General features: G+C 34.6%; 1 long non-coding RNA gene across 1 annotated transcript; it reads left to right on the forward strand.

The window, feature by feature from the left end:
• The first annotated feature begins 265 nt into the window (after positions 1 to 265).
• Positions 266 to 21,200, forward strand: LOC120346566 (uncharacterized). The gene is made up of 7 exons (XR_013477821.1): positions 266 to 337; positions 1,116 to 1,177; positions 2,105 to 2,224; positions 4,097 to 4,171; positions 13,381 to 13,495; positions 16,938 to 17,049; positions 21,102 to 21,200. It is a non-coding gene; the product is annotated as an uncharacterized LOC120346566 (long non-coding RNA).
• Positions 21,201 to 21,453: the final 253 nt, after the last annotated feature.

A 21,453-nucleotide genomic window follows, 5' to 3' on the forward strand; every position in this document is an offset into this window, starting at 1 on the left:
AAATGTGAGATCTGAGGTAAACACCCCCGAGAATATTACTGTAGGTAACTATAGGTATTATACGATCAGAAAATGTATAAAGCAAATCCTAACCGTCATCTGCATTCTTCAACTTTGAGATCACGCGTTAGAAGCGTGATCGACTCGTAACAACAACCTGGAGTAATCAAGTAATCAAGTTAGCTTTTTTCGTCAAATATTTTTGCGCGGGAAGCCACAAGCGACATCGCTTTCAGTCAGTCACAAATGTTTGTGATGGGATGAGGTTTGATTTTGTCTAGGACGTATGGATAGGCTGACTGTTGGGTTAGGACAGCGAGTTCAAAACAATATTTAGGTGAGCTAAATGTTCTTTATACATATTGTTCCCAATGTTATTATATTACTTTCATTTTTCTATTGTATAAGTGGTAAATTAGAGGTTTTCGGGCCTATACGAATTGGAATTGTTATGCTAATACAGAAGTCTAGAAGACTCTAGATCAAAGAATGATTCTATTTTGCATCGAACTCACTAACATCGGGTTCAATCGTTTCCTCACAACTGGTCGAATTCAAAAGCTATATGGCAATACATGAACTTATCATATTAAGAAACTTAAACGTAATATATTGATCTTCGTCACTACGTAAGCTGCATTCCACGTGGCACGCTCTACAATGCAAAACTTTCAAAACTTTTGCATGGATTAATAGAGATTCGCCGTAGCCTTTTTATTTTGATACATTATTGTGTATTGGGTGCTCCCATAGTATTCGTACCAAGATGGCGCACAACCTGAAGATAGTATGTGTACCAGGTTAGGGTTCAGGTTGTGCGTCATCTTGCTACGAATACTACCGAAGCGCCGTGTATAGATTGGATCTTTGTACAAAGACCCTACTAACGTTCAAAATAGGATAATTAGTAACTATCCAGTTTAAGATAGGAAAGCAGATTGCGCTGGAAATTCTTTAAATCATTCCTAACCCCAAATGGATAATTACTAATATGTCATTTTAAAACGTGGCGGGAGCTTTGTGCAAAAGATCCGATAGATTCAGTCCCACTGCCCATTGATTATACAAGAGAGTTTTGCGACAGTTTATTTATCAATATATTAACTTTTTTTCAGATGCAGAACTATTAAAGATTAAAGATTCAAAGACACAAAGTAACAAACGAGGAATAATACAAGTGAATATCATTTAAACATTTTATTTGACTTTCGACGTCTATTGATTCCTGTATACCATTGTTTTCGTTAAAAATGCTAAACAATTCGATGCGAGCGCACCGCGTCTCGGGTCTTGCGATCAAAGTCGGCATTGTTATGCCACTTATTAATAATTGTCTTTCAAATCAAAAGTCCAGAAAAGTAAGACCCACGTTCACGTTCAAAATGCTAAATAGCTCGATGCAAGCTAACATTGTTATTCCGCTTATTTGATCCTGTGCATTCTATCGAAATTTAGGATTTAGATTTTGCACAAGTTTCAATAACTGTGTTTTGAAGCAGAAATCCAAAAAATACTATAAATATAGTACCTGGTATCAAATTGGTGTACTCTTTGCGACCCCTAAAATTCGTTGCGCGCTTCCCTGCTGGATTGCGATCTCCAGTTTGCGATCCCTACCGGTGAACAATGTGATAATTCTACAAGTTACTGATCAGAGGTAATTAGTCATATACTCCATGAAACAGTTATAAAACTTCATTGGGTATTTTATTGTTATTATTGTAATATTTGCAATTTGTGCAGTTTGAAAACTACACCTGGTATGTTATAAAGCATTAAGCTGAATTTAAGAAAATAAAAGATTACATATACCTGTAACTGTAGAGTCTATGAAAGGCAATTTCTATGGTGGTAAATTTTTCTAAGTTTTGTGTATTTTAGAAAAAAAAATCGGAGAAAAGTTTGGATTTTATGAAATCAAATGTCGAAATTTACCCGTTACGTATTTTATTAAAACTGACGTATATATTTTGCAGTGTCTCTGTCAAATAGCATTTGTGTGAATTAACTACCGGAAAATGACATAGTTGGCGCAACGGAATTTAGTTTAAATAAAATTTAGAATTGGCTCACACAAAATCATGACATAAATATTAATTTTCAGCTTTTTAAAACACTGCTTGAAAGTCGACAGAACAATTTATCAAATTTACCGAAAGAAATTCGTCAAGTGCCAGCTTTTCATCACTGAGTGAGATGGAGGCCTATCAAGTCTGAAGAGCAAGTATGTAATCAAATCATTTGAAATCTTCTAATTCACATGTCTATAAATAAATGATATATTGTATTTTTTCGGGAAATCTACAGACTAATTATTACTTTCAATATATCGAGTATAAGCTCAGTTTTGGTTTGTCTGTCGAATGAAATTTTCTAAAAATTACAATCTCAAAATTCATAATAACATGATTCGCACAACTACCGTTTTATTCTAGCTTTTGTGTCGGCCCAGTGAATAAGGCTAGGGCCATGTTCTAGAAATAATAGACTTTTTTTCGTTCCCGCTCAATAGTCGAGATACAAGAATGCATTACATTGATCTTCTTATTGTCAGTTTGGGCACCAATACGCGCTCATATTTGTGTATGGCAAAATCTGTTAAAACCAAACCATGCTCATTTCGTAGAATCGCGGAAATGAATATTCTGTCTTACGAATTAACTGTGCAATGGCATAGTCAGTACAGCGCAGGGGCTGTGCTGTCCCATCTGCTGTCGTTTCGTTTAATCGTCCAACCCGAAGGGCCAATTACTATCTTGTAATGTCAGTTTATTTGAAGGTCATTAGGCCAGCATAAATAAAAGAAAATGAAAATAATTTTCATAGTGATACTTTTAGAGTTCAGCAGTGTATATCTGCAGAGATACTGAAAGGATTTGAACTATGCCTCGTTAAATGCCTCGGTTAAAACACAACCCCAACTTAATACCCATGCAAATATTAAAACTTATTGTTCAACTTGTTTCTCATAGGGTGCCGTTATATACTAATATGTCTAACTTTGTTGAAATCGTAGTCCTGGCCTTTTTTTCAACCTTATGAGCGTTTTTGCCACAAATGGTAGTTCACACTAACCACCATCCTATATATAAAGTAATCAGGCTAATTTCTTGAATGTAACTGTATAACTCATTGTGACCTGCACGCTCTGGTAGTAAACAATTGATAACCATGCCATTGATGTTCCCGACTAGTTCAAACTGGAATCGCCCCAAATTTCCAATAATGATATTATAAGAGTGAGTCATACTAAGTGTATTAAGATAGCCGTTAATCTTACACATTAAAGAACTCGTGACCCTACTAAAATTTCCAAAAACAATACTGTACAAATTATATTCAACCAAACCAAGTGTAAACTCCTTTTTTGTTCTCATCCCCTTGGTAAAAATCTTAAGTTATCATACCATCCATGTTCATAACTATTTAAATATAGAGACATAGAAATATGTGTCATATTTTCCCTATTGTTAGTGCGGGTCACGTCATGTTATGCCTAATCATGTGTATTAAGAAGAGCTTAATTAATATAAACTCTCCTATATAATCTCTACTGAATGGTGTTAATTAGATCTTTCATACGGCACTCACCGTCAATATAAGATATAGTAGTTTCAAAACTCTAGAATTCTTACTTTTTTAATTAGATATTAGGAACTTGGGTGTCGCTGCTCGATAACCAGTTTGGTTCCCGCGACGTCCCTTCCCCAGTAAAACTGTGTAAATTTTATCTTTCCCGCCTTATTTTTGATATATACATTTCTTAAATATGTAGCCGTATTTTCAACTTACTTTTCAATGAGTATAAATATAATTTATATTATGTGTTGCAATATTATACACTGACAGATCATTCCAAAGTAATGTTTGTAATTTATGGGGAAATCTGTGAATAATTTGTGAATGAACCGAAAATAAATATTTTTATTTTATGTATCCAAAGTATAAGCATAGCTTCTCTGTGCTCCTGTCAAGTTACATTTTCTGTAACTTATAAACCTAAAACCTAATAATGACATAGTTTGAACAACTATATTTAATCAAATTTATATTATACAAAATTTACCTACATTTCATTATCTCGTATCAATTTCAGCTTTCTGAAACACTTCTTAAAATCGGAAAAGACAATATCACTGTGAGAGGTGGCTGCCTCGAGTCTAAAGAGCAAGTATGTTATTAAAATCTTCTGAATCTTTCTAATTTACATTCATCACAAACAAGTTAGAATACTATATTATAAAAATTGGTGAAGAGATAAATAGTGAATCCGCAACTCAATTTCTTGATTGAAGAGCGGCATTATAAAATATTAAAACTAAAATCTAAAACGGAAGATATCCCCATAAGTTTTGTTTTAGCAGTCTCGTAGCAGATTGAAAACGCTTTTAGACATTGTAAATCACAAAATTTAGTGTTATGTTAGGATTTCTTTAAAATGTATATCATATACTATATAGTAACTGAAATCGAAACACAGTAGATTGTGCACGCGATTAAATCAAAACAGTGCTCCAAAAGTGCAATTCACGACGACGTAATGCGTTTATTAAACTAAAATGTATGGTCGTTCACAGCGAAATTCCACAGTTGCATTGTAGCCCGTCTCTCTTTGCCTTAACGGTGTTGGTGAATATTTTACAAGTCGTATTTCAAACATCGACCATTAATCCGTAGTCAGCGGGTACCCGCATTATTTAATTTCAGAGAACTAAAACTCGCAGATGCCAGTAGTGTCATAAGCGTTTATATGTACAAAAACACGCTCGCATGTAGCGTCGATCAAATGCAGGAAATGTATAACTATTACTTGGAATTTATTGTTATGAAGTTGAACTTTTATTTCCACTCAATGATTACTTGCGCCGTGATCAATGTCGGGCAAAATCGTATTTTTTAATCGAGTTAATCGAATATTTTTAACGAACACCGAATAATCAGTATTGTCATTTTAAACGACATTAATTGGGATGTCAGCCGCCGAAACCACCTGTCGTGACAATATTTTTTTTTCGAATTTTACTAGAAGACTGAAAACTCTGTCGTAACAGTGCGGCGTTTTTTATTTCCTAATTTTGTCATAATCGAAGGCCTCAGTAAATTATTTGTCACCGCGATCGTTTTGGCGGTTGACATTCCAATTAATGTTGTTAGACTATATTGAAGCAATTTTTTATTCACAAGTATATATTAATTATCACGGCGGATATCGCAGTTTTTATATTTCGGACATGATTGTGAGTTCACATCGGCAAAGAGGGACAACAAGTGCATTCACAACACAAATTAATTTTATTATGATTTCTATCTTCTGTGTAGGATTTGAATCACAGTTTGTAAATTACGGTCCCAATTTTAAGCGGACAATATTATCATTATTTACCCCGGGATGCGATGTTTGTGAAGCGGATAGTTGACATTTCTATGCGATTAATTCTAGTTTGAGTCCGTGTTACGTATTAAATAATAATTGAAGAACTTCGCAAATTGATAATCATTAGAATACTTAGTGTTGAATGTTCACGTAACTCTGCTTTGTTAAAACATATTTTTTATCGATACTAACCACATGAATAAATCGGCAATTTATGCGCAATTTTAAACTGTACTTATTCACTAAATTTTACTAATCTTAAAATACGATTCCGGTCTACTTATAGTTGGCAGTTTGGCATGTATTCTACGCAGTTTTAGAAAGGTGATTTTTCATTTTTATAATCGTGAAAGTTGTCTCGACTAAAATTCGAGTAACGAAGAACACAATTAAATTACTATGACAGGATATTTAAATGCTCGCACCGGCTATGAATTGAATATTCTACACGAGAGAAAACTTTTTATCCTCTGCGATCCTAATTATAGATAATGTCACATTTGAATTTGTACAATTTTAGCATCATTTTGAAAATTAGCTGTTTGCATCTAATAATTGAATATTCACTCCAGCTTACCATATTAAGATTTTGTGACAACGCTGCGAAAAGGCCAAAAACTTAATATGGATACACACTATCGCAATAGTTACCTTATGTCTATATTTATTATTAAGTGTCGCATAGTCAAATGTTGTTATTTATTTTGTTAAATGCGATTTGAAACTGATTTGTTTTTTCCAATCGTGTAAATTACTTGTATATTTATTAATGAATAATATTTGTAATTTTTATGGGAAATCTGCAAACAAAGTATTATTTTTTAGATATATATTAAGTATATAATCTCAGCTTTGGTTTGTCTGCCAAATGGAATTTTATATGGAAAATTCCCTAAATACTTTATAATATCATGATTCGGACAACTATCATTTTTTTCTGGCTAATAAGCGAACGAGAATATCGGTCAGAGACCGAAGACTTATCGATCGAAAGTTAGGGGATCCCAAAACAGCGCTTTTACTCATAGTGACACCTTGTGTCCCATCACTAATTAATTAATAACTCGATAATTATACGACATAATTCGCCCAAAATCAATAGGCTTCTGGTCCAAGATAAGATGAATGCACATGCAAAATCTGGAGCAGTGTCATAAGAGTTTTTATGTACAAAAACACGCTCGCATGTAGCGCCGATCAAATGCAAGAAATGTATAACTATTACTTGGAATTTATTGTTATGAAGTTGAACTTTTATTTCCACTCAATGATTATTTACTTGCGCCGTGATCAATGTCGGGCAAAATCGTATTTTTTAATCGAGTTAATCGAATAATTTTAACGAACACCGAATAATCAGTATTGTCATTTTAAACGACATTAATTGGGATGTCGGCCGCCGAAACCACCGTCGTGACAATATTTTTTTTTATTCGAATTTTACTAGAAGACTGAAAACTCCGTAACAGCGCGGCGTTTTTTATTTCCTAATTTTGTCATAATCGAAGGCCTCAGTAAATTATTTGTCACCGCGATCGTTTTGGCGGTTGACATTCCAATTAATGTTGTTGGACTATATTGAAGCAATTTTTTATTCACTAGTATATATTAATTATCACGGCGGATATCGTAGTTTTTATATTTCGGACATGATTGTGAGTTCACATTGGCAAAGAGGGACAACAAGTGCATTCACAACACAAATTAATTTTATTATGATTTCTTTCTTCTGTGTAGGATTTGAATCACAGTTTGTAAATTACGGTCCCAATTTTAAGCGGACAATATTATCATTATTTACCCCGGGATGCGATATTTGTGAAGCGGATAGTTGACATTTCTATGCGATTAATTCTAGATCGAGTCCGTGTTACTTTCGTATTAAATAATAATTTAAGAACTTCGCAAATTGGTAATCATTAGAATACTTAGTGTTGAATGTTCACGTAACTTTGCTTTGTTAACATATTTTTTTTTATCGATACTAACCACATGAATAAATCGGCAATTTATGCGCAATTTTACACTGTACTAATTGACTAAATTTTACTAATCTTAAAATACGATTCCGCTCTACTTATAGTTGGCAGTTTGACATGTATTCTATGCAGTTTAAAAAAAGTGATTCTTCATTTTTATAATCGTGAAAGTTTTCTCGACTAAAATTCGAGTAACGAAGAACACAATTAAATTACTATGACAGGATATTTAAATGCTCGCACCGGCTATGAATTGAATATTCTACACGAGAGAAAACTTTTTATCCTCTGCGATCCTAATTATAGATAATGTCACATTTGAATTTGTACAATATTAGCATCATTTTGAAAATTAGCTGTTTGCATCTAATAATTAAATATTCACTCCAGCTTACCATATTAAGATTTTGTGACAACGCTTCCAAAAGGCCAAAAACTTAGTATGGATACACATTTTCGCAATAGTTACCTTATGTCTATATTTAATATTATGTGCCGCATAGTCATATATTGTTATTTATTTTGTTAAATGCGATTTGAAACTGATTTGTTTTTTCCAATCGTGTAAATTACTTGTATATTTCCTGATGAATAATATTTGTAATTTTTATGGGAAATCTGCAGACAAAGTATTATTTTCAATATAGTGAGTAATGAGTATATAATCTCAGCTCTGGTTTTTCTTCCAAATGGAATTTTATATGGAAAATTCCCTAAATACTTTATAATATCATGATTCGGACAACTATCGTTTTTTTCTGGCTAATAAGCGAATAAGACAAGAATAAATTTTACCAATGAAAAATCGTGTTTTGTTATATTACCGCCCAATATTCGGGATAAAAATTGCATTACTTTGTTCCAAATTTTGTCAGATATTTGTCATTCTTGAGAAGGAACTTTTTCCTCTGTGTTTGCGGTAATACTGTTAGTTTAGGCACCAATGCGCGCTCATAATTCGATATGGCAAAGTCTTTAGAACCGGACCCTTGTTCATTTCGTTATATAGTCGGCATGAAATATTCTACCCAACAAAAATGTGTTTAAGCGTCAAAAAGTTATCAGCATTTATTAACTAGGGCAATGGTTCTCAAACGGTGGGGCGCGCCTTGCAAAAGGGGCGTATGAATTTTTGAGGGGGCAAGGGGGCATGTAGCTAATTAAATCTATTTTTGATTGTTGGACTTGATCTTGCATTTTTTGGATATTTACATTCCATCCCAGTATTTTCAAGGTATTTTTGAATGAAACACACTATTATTGTCATTTGTAGGTTATTGCTAGCTAGTTATTTTTGAGGTGTGGCGAGCATTATCATAACAATGTTACATTGTAATCACCACAATTCGTAAAAATATTTTCATAGTCATACTATACTTATAAAATGTTTTTTTTTCTACTTAAGATATAAGTACCAGTACTTCTCAATTGATTTCTCCTTGAATCTTCTCTCGAAAACGCCTAGCTAACTGCTTGAACAGCATTGTATCAATAACAAGAGAGCAATGCTCAAATATATGATCACGCAGAACAATTCCCCAAAAATCATATGCAGTGACCAACGACTAACATACCGGCGGTGACTTACCAGTACCTGTATCGGGGTACCGAGACGGTACAGGGACTGTCATAGATATTTTAGGTCCTGTGACAATTGAAACATCAGTTGAAATATCTCGTGATATGAGTCAATTATGTACCGTATTATCGGATCAGGTACCGAACCACAGTCAAACATTTCACATAAAAACGTTACTAAATAACATGCGTTAACTTAACACCAGCCGAATCGGGGTACAATTTTTGGTACAGTGACTGTCATAGCCGTTTAGGGCTGATGGACAATTCGACTACACGGACAACTCACCAGGCCTAGGGTGGTGTAGCCAGTCTGCGGACAATTTCATTCAAACCGCTATAAAACAAAAACCAATATATCTAACCCGTTAATTTTTTCACCGTGGGTGCATTGGCGGCATTTATTCTACACGCTAAACCTCGTATTAACTTTCTACGACAAAGGGTTGAAGCTATACAAATCCCCAAAGTACGGCACTCGAAAGGCGTATTTGCGACCGAACGACCAGTGTGCGACCACGGATTTCAAGCCTTGATCATCGTTTATGCTGCGTCGAGACTATCGCATACGCAGTCATACAGCAATCAAACGGACAAAACACGGTGGTCACAAATTGGTTGACAATTGTTGGTCTTGTGACAGCGTGAAAACATTGGGCTTTTAATTGCATTTCTGACCGTCATATATTTCAAGAACACGGTTATTTCGAACAAAACTCGTTAAATTATAAACAAAGCACCACATCACAGCAATCAAACAGACGAAAACACGGTGGCCGCAAATTGGTTGACAAAGGTATTATCGACGTATCGGAAATGCACACCCCCTATTCCCCCTCCTTCAAATGTAGAAACGCGAAACTTTCAAATATGGTTAAAAGAAACACAACTCTACCCACCTGCCAAGTTTCATCTTTTTATTTCTCATATTTGTATGGATTTTCAAGCTTTTGACAGCTACGAGTTAGTTCAGTGTCACCGCGCTGTGTTACGGTACCAGAACTTCTCTATCTTTAGAAGGTCCTGTCTTGTGACAGCGTGAATTGAAATTGCAAGATGGTCCGTTGGACACAAAATGGCGTCCGATACCCGCAGAACGTTTAGTGACGTCATAGCAAACAAAAACAAATCTTACAGAGCTAACAGAAATATTTGAAATAAATAAAAGTAATAGCCTTCTGGAGAAAAATTTCATCTTCAACCACTGAAAATTTCAAAGCAATTAGTCCAGTAATCAAAGAGAAAAGCGACTTTTTAAAAACGTGTCAAAGAACAAGAACAACAACAACAACAACAACAACAACATAATATTGAAACGATCGTTATGTCCACTACGTGTCCAATAATATAGAGGGGAAATCATCAATTCTAAGACATGGCAACTCATTTCTATGTATGATGAATTAAATTGAGTACATACTGATGTACCTGCGGATACAAGGATCTATACGTATATTGCCTTCTTCATTGATAGCATAGTAATTATTATCCTTCATAGAATTTATTGATTTAATTTTATGAGCCAATCTGGCTAATCTCATATATGTAACTTGAAATTATCATGGTCTATGCCCATGGTAGTAACCAGTTAACCGTGTCATTTGTGTTCCAAGATAGAATCACATTAGCTTTCCAATAACGATGTTATATAAGTACGTCCAAACGAGTGTATCATGTGAATTCTATATCATTTGGCACTGTTTAACCACGTTATGCAAACCCCAAACTAAAATATCGTGTCCAGTGGCGATACTGTAACGTATCAATATAGCTGTAAATCTTCTCTATTCAGACTGTTGCATGGTAATAGTCCTAGTAACCATGCCGTTCATGTTCATGAGTGTTCAATATATTTCTTATTGCCATATCGTTGATTGCAGGTACTAATATGTTAGGTTATTACGTGTATACATCTATATAAATGATGAAATAGAATAAATACACGGGTTTGCCTATATTTCTTATGTTTTATTTATACGGGTATTACGTTATTGATAACATGGTCCTTATTATTCTGTGTAGAATTCACTTGTTTAATCTTATGAGCAAAACCTGTTTTTGCCACAAAGTAGTATCATCTATAAAAAAGAATTCGACTGAGCTCACCAATGGTTCCCAAACATTTTAGTCGCCCTCCTACAGCAAATGATTATATTACAGAACAAATAAACAAGATCAATCATAGTTTATAGTGTTTTTAATGAGATAAATTAGCTCAGTGGTCTTCCAGATAGTTGTTTTTTTAATTTTCGGTGACATTTTCGTCAGCCACAATCTCAAATCACTCCGTTTACTAATTGAATAGCAATTTCGATGTTTTGATAGCACTTGTTTCATTGTTACAAACCCTTCCACCATATAGAAGAGGTCGTAAATGAAAGAATCCGGTGTTCTGCCTTTACAAATATAGCATGGTTTGTCAAATTATAAGAGATTTTCATTAAAAAGATACATCTTACATATTATATAAATCAAGCAGTGATGCATCTCTCGAATATAACATGAATTTTATTTCCTCATTTCATTGCATTTCAAGAGCTCTGTTTGAATATTTTCTGCGCTATTGAACCCCTGCACAGTGCACTCAGCACCAACTTTTTTGCGTGTTTCCATTTTTCTAATTATATTTAGATCGTTGGCTCGTTAGACGATATCGCCCATTATACCACCTGCTGGTTGGAAACAGTTAATAACTATGCCATTCGTGTTCCTTTCCAGAATCTCAATAAATTTTCAATACTGGTAATATTGGATTGAGTTTAATCAGGAACATTAATATAACCGTGAATCTTACTACTTTCGGTACTGGTTAACCATGTAATTCGTCTCCCAAACTGAAATTTCATATAATGAGACCAGGCCAATTGCACCAATGTAGCCGTAAATCCCCTACACCCGACTTGTAACCATGCGATTCATATTGATAAGTGTTCAAATCTGGCAATCCTTGGTAGTCTAAATAACCATACGATTCATATTGATAAGTATTCAAATCTGGCAATTCTCAGTAGTCCAAGTAACCTTACGATTCATATTGATAAGTGTTCGAAGCTGGCAATCCTTGGTAGTCAAAGTAACCATACGATTCATATTGATGAGTGTTCGAAGCCGGCAATCCTCAGTAGTTCAAGTAACCGTGCGATTCATATTGATAAGTGTTCAAATCTGGCAATCCTTGGTAGTCTAAGTAACCATACGATTCATATTGATAAGTATTCAAATCTGGCAATTCTCAGTAGTCCAAGTAACCATACGTTTCATATTGATAAGTGTTCGAAGCTGACAATATTTCTAACGTGCTGTTATTAAGTGCGAGTATTCATATGTTATATCCATGCGGGTATGTATCTATGTATGACGCTGTAATAATGCGAATATTACGACTTTAAAATCGTTTATCATGGGGTACCCAAGCTAACATGTCTAACTTCGTTAGAAGCATAGTTCGTATCATTTCTGCATACCATATATTTTATTAATCTTGACACCCGTTTTCACCACAAATGGTAGATCACGCGAAGTACCATACTATGTAAGAGTCTGTTAATACCCTTATCGATATTCAGTTGAGCGTTGGAAGTTGAATTATATTTCAAATACGATAACATAGTAGTGTATTATTAATATAACCCAAAATCTCACACCGTGCTGGTTTAAAAAATATGGTTCATGTTCCAAAATTGAAGTTCCTATAATATACAGGAGGACCTCGAAACTAAGGCAAATATAACGCACAATGCCTGTGGTACACAAGCACTTTAAGGCCCCAAGTTTGGAATTTCTCAAGTCTCGCGCTCCACCTCAAAATAACCAGTTAACAATGTGCAAAAACACAGACAGTTAGGGCGGAAGTTTTAGTCAAGAAGCACGTTGCAAATACGTGGATGGAACGTAGGTAAATAACGAAATAACTTGAGAAAATAAGGCGATCAAGATTTTATGCTTTTTTTAAGTTTCATCAATCAGCTTCACGTCTAGTCTTGACGTCAATTAACTAGACAATATTTATATGATGAGTTACAATATAATGCACTGACAGATAATTCAAATTAAGTCAAAATTGTAATTTTCGTGAGAATCAGCAAATAATTTTAGAATGAACGAAAAAATAATATTTTTATTTGTTTTTATACTTCTAGTATAAGCTCAGCTTCCTGTGTCCCAGTTAATTACAACACAGAGAGATTGATAATGACATAGTTCGAACAACTATATCTCTTCTCTATATTTTTGTCAAATAGCATATTTTGTGAATTAAATGTCTTAGGTCAACGAAATTTAGTTCCCCCTAGAGTTAGATAGACTCGGTATACACATATTCATGACATTAAGTTGATTTTTTTTATGTATTTTTAATACAAGCTTACCTTTGCTTTAACCTCTGTCAAACAGCATTTTTGTGATTTATAAATCCAAAACTTGATAATGAAACTTTATATCGATTTTCAGTTTCCTAAAACACTGCTTGAAAGCGTCATTGCATCAAACGGAATGAACATTGTTAATAGTCTGGTGCATCACGGAGTGAGATGGAAGCCTATATAATGTAAAGAGTGAAGAGCAAGTATGTAATCTTATAAATCTTTCAATTCATATTTTGTCAGGTATAAACCGATATATCATGTTAAATCCCGCTAGTCAAGAAGAGCTGCAAATATTTGAATTATTCTCACAAGATGTCTATATTATTTCGCCCAACTTTATTTGTATAATTTCGTAAAGTCATGTAATGCAATGGTTTCCACCCGCTAGTCCACGGACAGGTGTGCAGTTTTTATCTGGCATGCAATAAATGTTGCTGCTTTGTTAATTTCGTATACATAATTCTCGAAAAGACGCGGGTTATGTTTCTTTTTGGGCGTTCTACCATCGTTTGAAGTATGCGCCAGGCCGCCAGCAATGGGGTTATGATACTGGTAATGGGGCAATTGCGGCTCCATTAATACAATTGGTCCGGCCTCATTTTATAGTATTTATTGTATTCGTATATTATGGGTTTGTTTCGTTGTCATAGCGTTTTGTTCGTTTTTAATAGTCTAGAACAGTAGTTTCTAACCAGGGTTCAATCGAATTTTTGGTTTTCGTTGGGGTAACTGGGGTTCGATGATATTTGAACTTACACGTTCAACAACTAATAAATTAGCGTTGCTGTTTGTATAGCGTTGCGCAGTTGTAAGTTTTAGTGAACCCGTCATCTCCACGGATGTCGCGCGCTTTAGTGTTTGTGCTTATGATAGTGCCCTTAGATGCTTTCTGCCTATGACTTTGAAACATCTTGGGTTGGTTTGGCAAACCAAGGATTTTCAACCTGAATCTTTTCATTTTCTATCACCTTGGCACGAAATTATGCTTCCCCTTTATAAAGTTGAGATCGGGCTTCTAATTTCAACCGTTCGGTACAGTGGGATTTGGCGAGAGCTTTCAGGATAAGCAGGGGTTCGACAGGCTCGGAATGGTTAAGGTTAAATAGAATTTGAAAAATCTACGTAGGATTATTTTATTCGATGTTGCCATTTCGCTAGAGCAGACAGGTACAAATAGATTTGTTGAAATATATATCTAATTCATATCTAATTTATCAGATTACATTTTCTGTCTTTCATGAACCCAAAACTTGACATAGTTCACATAGTGACATAGTTCGAAAAATTAATTAATTTTTGTAAAATTTGCCATCTTCGAATACCACATTGCGCCACCACAACTTTTTGTTGAATTAAGTTTTTTATATTAGTCCTCGATTAAATGGAATATTCAAATTTTTCCCCGCTAGGTCGGAAAAGTTCGAAATAATTCGATATTTTGAAAAAACTTATAGTGCAATATATTGATTATTTAAGTATATTACCACAGTTGAGAATGTTTCTTCGAAAGAATGAGAGATTTCGGAAAACAACCCCGCCTGCTTTAAACTAACAATTAGTAGTTGTCCAGCTTGGGTTATAGGGTTAGGGTTAGGAATGATTTGAAAATTTGAAATCTGCATTCGGGGTTGTTTTTTGAAATTTATGCCTCCATTAAATTGAATTTAAATCTGTCGTTAACTTAAAGCTTTGAAATAACAAATTAGTAGTTGTCCAGCTTGGGTTAGGTTTCGGGTTAGGAATAATTAATAAAATTTGAAATCTGCATTCGGGGGCATTTTTTGAAATAAATGCCTCCGTTGAATTGAATTTAAATCTGTCGTTAACATAAATGCATAAATAAATATTGACATTTTTAACATTACATGGAAATTATGAAGAAATATATTGAATGGTAATATTTCGATGTGTAAAATACAAAATACGAAGTTATAATGGCATAAAATTCTGCGCACGCAACTCGATGTATCAGTTAGCAGGGGTGGGCAATTACTTTCCTGAGTGGGCCGGATGCGGATGCTAGACTGGATTACTGGGCCGGATGATCAAAACTCAATCTGATTAAAAACGGTTTATTTGCAAATTCGCAACTCGCAAGTCTATCAGTCATTAGTCAATCGCCTTCCCGTTTCACTAATCGCGTTTAAGTGATGTAAAGCATCAGGTATTTGCAGCAGGGGATATAGTAAATAACATTGAAATATTAGCGTTGAAAGAACATGTACTAGACCAGTGGTTCTCAAAACTTTTTTCGCCCCATACTGTACTTTTAACGTTATCATCGCCCCCAAAAACTACAACAAAACATCAAGTTACAAACAAATTTATTGCGAATCAATTATTAAGGAATAGCATGGTACCTGATGTTGTTAATAAGATGGAGGAATTTTAGTCAGGTACAATCTCAAATCATCATCTTTATTTGATTTGACCCTTTTCTACCATCAAATATGATGTTAGAAATGAAAGAATCAACAATTTTACTTCGTCAAAAATGCCAGATGACTTGCCGTTACTATATTTTCAGTACATTTACAGGGGAAACGAGTCGTCGCGCTTACGACATTCATTAAAATTGCCGACTTTGTCACCGATGATGATTTTCTGTTGCATAAAATATTCAGTTCATGGCCGATACGAGCATTAAAATTGTCTCGCGATATTATTTCAATTATTTTCAACGTGAATCGCCGTTGCGCCGAGTTACAATAAATGAAAATTTCACTATTCTGAAATACTACAATCTGAATTTTGGTTTAAGATAATTTTAGGATATCGTCGTTTGCAAAATCCCAATGTCTGAGTACAATTTAATACGATAAAGTAAAAGCATTATAACTCTAATGCAGTAAACTGGCGCCGCACAAACAAAATGTTTGAGAACCGCTGGGCTAAGCAATAGTTTCCGATTGAGAATTTCGAGATAATTTAGTTTACCGACATAATTTCGATGTTCTCGGCTTAAATACCCGCGCCAGGAAAACAATCGGTGTACTAGACAAAAGAAAATAACATAAGTTGGGGCATTTACAAACGCACGAAAAAATTTGCAGGCCCAAATGCTGATATATCAGAAGCTTGAGTTTTATTAATGACTTAATGATTCGGATGGATGATTTTTGCACATCATATTCAGGTGCTTATAATACGCGATGAATTACGGTATTTACTTCAGCCGACGATCAGTTTCAATTTATATCATCGATATTTTCAACGGATATTTATATTTCTAAAAACTATGGTCATAATTTCAGCACGCTCAAGTGCGCCAAATGAAACACTCCGGTGGGCCGGATCCGGCCCGCGGGCCGTAATTTGCCCACCCCTGAGTTAGATAGAATAAGTGAACATTTATTTATTTTACCACCCACAGTAGCCAAACCCGAATAGATAATGACATAGTTCGAACAACTATATCTCTTCTCTGTATTTCTGTCTTGTGAATAAAATACCTACTGTCTTAGGTCAACGGAGTTTAGTTCTACCTAAAGTAAGATAGACTCGGTATGCACATAACATGACATTAAGTTGATATTTTCATGTTTTTTTAATATAAGCTTACCTTTGCTTACCTCTGTCAAACAGCATTTTCGTGATTCATGACTCCAAAACTTGATAATGAAACTATATATTTATTTTCAGTTTTCTAAAACACTGCTTGGAGTCATTGCATCAAACCGAATCGACATTGTTAATAGTCCGGTTCATCACGGAGTGAGATGGAAGCCTATTTAGTCTAAAGAGTAAAGAGCAAGTATGTATTCTTATAAATCTTTCAATACCTATTTTGTCAGGTATAACTGATAGATGATGTTAAATCCCGCTAGTCATGAAGAGCTGTAAATATGTGAATTTTTCTCACAAGATGTCCAAAATATTTCGCCCAATTTTAATATATATTTTGCTGATTTGATAATTTCGTGTACATAATTCCCGAAAAGACGCGGGTTATGTTCCTTTTTGGGCGTTCTCCCATCGTTTGACAAGTATCGCAGTATGCGCCAGTCGCCAGCAATGGTGTTATAATACAGGCAATGGGGTATTTGCGGCTGCATTAATACAATTGGTCGGGCCTCATTTTGTAGTATTTATTGTATTCGTACTTTATGGGTTTGTTTCGTCGCCATAACGTTTTGTTAGTTTTTCAATAGTCTAGAACAGTACTTTTTAACCAGGGTTCAATCGAATTTTTGGTGTTCGTTGGTGCTGTTTCAGGGGTTCGACGATGTTCCTTTTAAATTAAAACAGTTTTATAATAGGGGACTTTTCTATCACATCGTCTACTAATTATGCAAATTTAACTACAGTTCATCTCAGATATTTAAACTTATACGTTCAACAACTAATAAATTAGCGTTGCTGTTTGTTAGTACTACTGTTGCGCAGTAATAGGTTTTATTTAACCCGTCATCTCCACGGATGTCGCGCGCTTTGGTGTTTGTGCTTATATGATAGTGCCCTTGGATGCTTTCTGATTATGACTTTGAAACATCTTGGGTTGTTATTGCAAACCAAGGATTTTCAACCTGAATCTTTTCATTTTCTATAACCTTGGCACGAAATTAGGCTTCCCCTATATGAAGTTAGGATTGGGCTCTTAACCATTCGGTACAATGGGGTTTAGCGAGAGCTTTCAGGATAGCGCAGGGGTTCGACAGGCTCGGAAAGAAGGTTAACTAGAATTTAAAAAATCACACAGCGTTACGTAGTATTATTTTATTTGATGTTGCCAATTCGCTACAGCAGACAGGTACGAATAAATTTGTTGAAATATATATCCAATTCATATCGAATTTATCAAATTACATTTTCTGTCATTCACGAACCCAAAACTTGACATAGTTCATATAGTTCACATAATGACATTATTGGTACATTCAAATTTTAACCCCCAAGCCGAAATTAGATCGAAATAATTAAATATTTTTCTGAAATTAATCAATTTTTGTAAAATTTACCATCTGCGAATATAACATTGTGCCACCACAACTATTTGTTGAATTAAGTTTTTTTTATTTAGTCCTCGATGTAATGGGATATTAAAATTTTTCCCCGCTAGGTCGGAAATGTTCGAAATAATTCAATATTTTTGAAAAAACTTATAGTGCAATATATTGATTATTTAGGTATATTACCACAGTTGAGAATGTTTCTTCGGAATAATGAGAGATTTCGGAAAACACCCCCGCCTGCTTTAAACTAACAAATTAGTAGTTGTCCAGCTTGGGTTATAGGTTTCGGGTTAGGAATAATTAACAAATTTGAAATGTGCATTCGGGGGTATTTTTTGAAATAAATGCCTCCGTTGAATTGAATTTAAATCTGTCGTTAACATAAATGCCCGACCCAAATTTGTGTTTGGTAAATTTTTATTCAAATGCAAAAAATTCTGCTAAATAATAATTTATTTCTAAGTCATTGTTGCGTGAATATTACTATCGTGTATTATTTACTTGTTTTATTTTATCATTAATTGTGGAATATTGGCTTTTCATTTATTTCAATTTTGGTTTGGAATGGTTAAAATGAGTGTTATACCTTCTGCATCAAACACATATCAATGTCGTTATACAGTCAGTGCTGGTCGAAACTGATTTAAAAGGCTTTCGGTATAAGGTATCGGGTATCGGTGATATGGGCGATTTTTTTGGTATCGGTATTCGTATCGATATCGGCTAAATGTAGACTGATATTTTCAAGATAATTAACTTTTCAATCTATTCCAGAAAAGTAGATTGAAATACTGATATGAAAATTATTTTTTCTTGGAGTGATCGTGTTCGCGGTATAAGCCTTAAGTATGAGCAATGCTGTTTTCCCAACCGCGCGAATAGAAACGGGAATAGGATTATGACCTGATTTTAGCCATTTATCAGCCCAACTAACTCACCTAATTTGGCTAGTTTTGCGGTCAATATTTTTATATTGACATTTTTAACATTACATGGAAATTATGAAGAAATATATCGAATGGTAATATTTCGATGTGTAAAATACAAAATACGAAGTTATAATGGCATAAAATTCTGCGCACGCAACTCGATGTATCAGTTAGCAGGTGTGGGCAATTACTTTCCTGAGTGGGCCGGATGCGGATGCTAGACTAGATTACTGGGCCGGATGATCAAAACTCAATCTGATTAAAAACGGTTTATTTGCAAATTCGCAACTCGCAAGTCTATCAGTCATTAGTCAATAGCCTTCCCGTTTCCCTAATCGCGTTTAAGTGATGTAAAGCATCAGGTATTTGCAGCAGGGGATATAGTAAATAACATTGAAATATTAGCGTTGAAAGAACATGTACTAGACCAGTGGTTCTCAAAACTTTTTTCGCCCCATACTGTACTTTTAACGTTATCATCGCCCCCAAAAACAACAAATCATCAAGTTGCAATCAAATTTATTGCGAATCAATTATTAAGGAATAGCATGGTACCTGATGTTGTTAATAAGATGGAGGAATTTTAGTCAGGTACAATCTCAAATCATCATCATTATTTGATTTGACCCTTTTCTACCATCAAATATGATGTTAGAAATGAAAGAATCAACAATTTTACTTTGTCAAAAATGCCAGATGACTTGCCGTTACTATATTTTCAGTACATTTACAGGGGAAACGAGTCGTCGCGCTTACGACATTCATTAAAATTGCCGACTTTGTCATCGATGATGATTTTCTATTGCGTAAAATATTCAGTTCATGACCGATACGAGCATTAAAATTGTCTCGCGATATTAATTCAATTATTTTCAACGTAAATCGCCGTTGCGCCGAGTTACAATAAATGAAAATTTCACTATTCTGAAATACCACAATCTGAATTTTGGTTTAAGATAATTTTAGGATATTGTTGTTTGCAAAATCCCAATGTCTGAGTACAATTTAATACGATAAAGTAAAAGCATTATAACTCTAATGCAGTAAACTGGCGCCGCACAAACAAAATGTTTGAGAACCGCTGGACTAAGCAATAGTTTCCGATTGAGAATTTCGAGATAATTTAGTTTACCGACAAAATTTCGATGTTCTCGGCTTAAATACCCGCGTCAGGAAAACAATCGGTGATTTTAACTTAATTTTACTCACCGAGAATGCGCAATTGCCCCCTGTCGCCCCGTTTCTTATCTCATTTTCCCCCATTTCGGGAATCGTTGTACTAGACAAAAGAAAAGAACATATGTTGGGGCATTCACAAACGCACGAAAAAATTTGCAGGCCCAAATGCTGATATATCAGAAGCTTGAGTTTTAATGACTTAAATGATTCGGATGGATGATTTTTGCACATCATATTCAGGTGCTTATAATACGCGATGAATTACGGTATTTACTTTAGCCGACGATCAGTTTCAATTTATATCATCGATATTTTCAACGGATATTTATATTTCTAAAAACTATGGTCATAATTTCAGCACGCTCAAGTGCGCCAAATGAAACACTCCGGTGGACCGGATCCGGCCCGCGGGCCGTAATTTGCCCACCCCTGAGTTAGATAGAATAAGTGAACATTTATTTATTTTACCACCCACAGTAGCCAAACCCGAATAGATAATGACATAGTTCGAACAACTATATCTCTTCTCTGTATTTCTGTCTCGTGAATAAAATAACTATTGTCTTAGGTCAACGAAGTTTAGTTCTACCTAAAGTAAGATAGACTCGGTATGCACATAACATGACATTAAGTTGATATTTTCATGTATTTTTAATATAAGCTTACCTTTGCTTACCTCTGTCAAACAGCATTTTCGTGATTCATGACTCCAAAACTTGATAATGAAACTATATATTTATTTTCAGTTTTCTAAAACACTGCTTGGAGTCATTGCATCAAACCGAATCGACATTGTTAATAGTCCGGTTCATCACGGAGTGAGATGGAAGCCTATTTAGTCTAAAGAGTAAAGAGCAAGTATGTATTCTTATAAATCTTTCAATACCTATTTTGTCAGGTATAACTGATATATGATGTTAAATCCCGCTAGTCATGAAGAGCTGTAAATATGTGAATTATTTTCACAAGATGTCTAAAATATTTCGCCCAATTTTATTATATAATTTGCTGATTTGATAATTTCGTGTACATAATTCCCGAAAAGACGCGGGTTATGTTCCTTTTTGGGCGTTCTCCCATCGTTTGACAAGTATCGAA

This window comes from Styela clava, chromosome 1 (assembly GCF_964204865.1).
Source record: "Styela clava chromosome 1, kaStyClav1.hap1.2, whole genome shotgun sequence".
In the NCBI taxonomy this organism is placed as follows: domain Eukaryota; kingdom Metazoa; phylum Chordata; class Ascidiacea; order Stolidobranchia; family Styelidae; genus Styela; species Styela clava.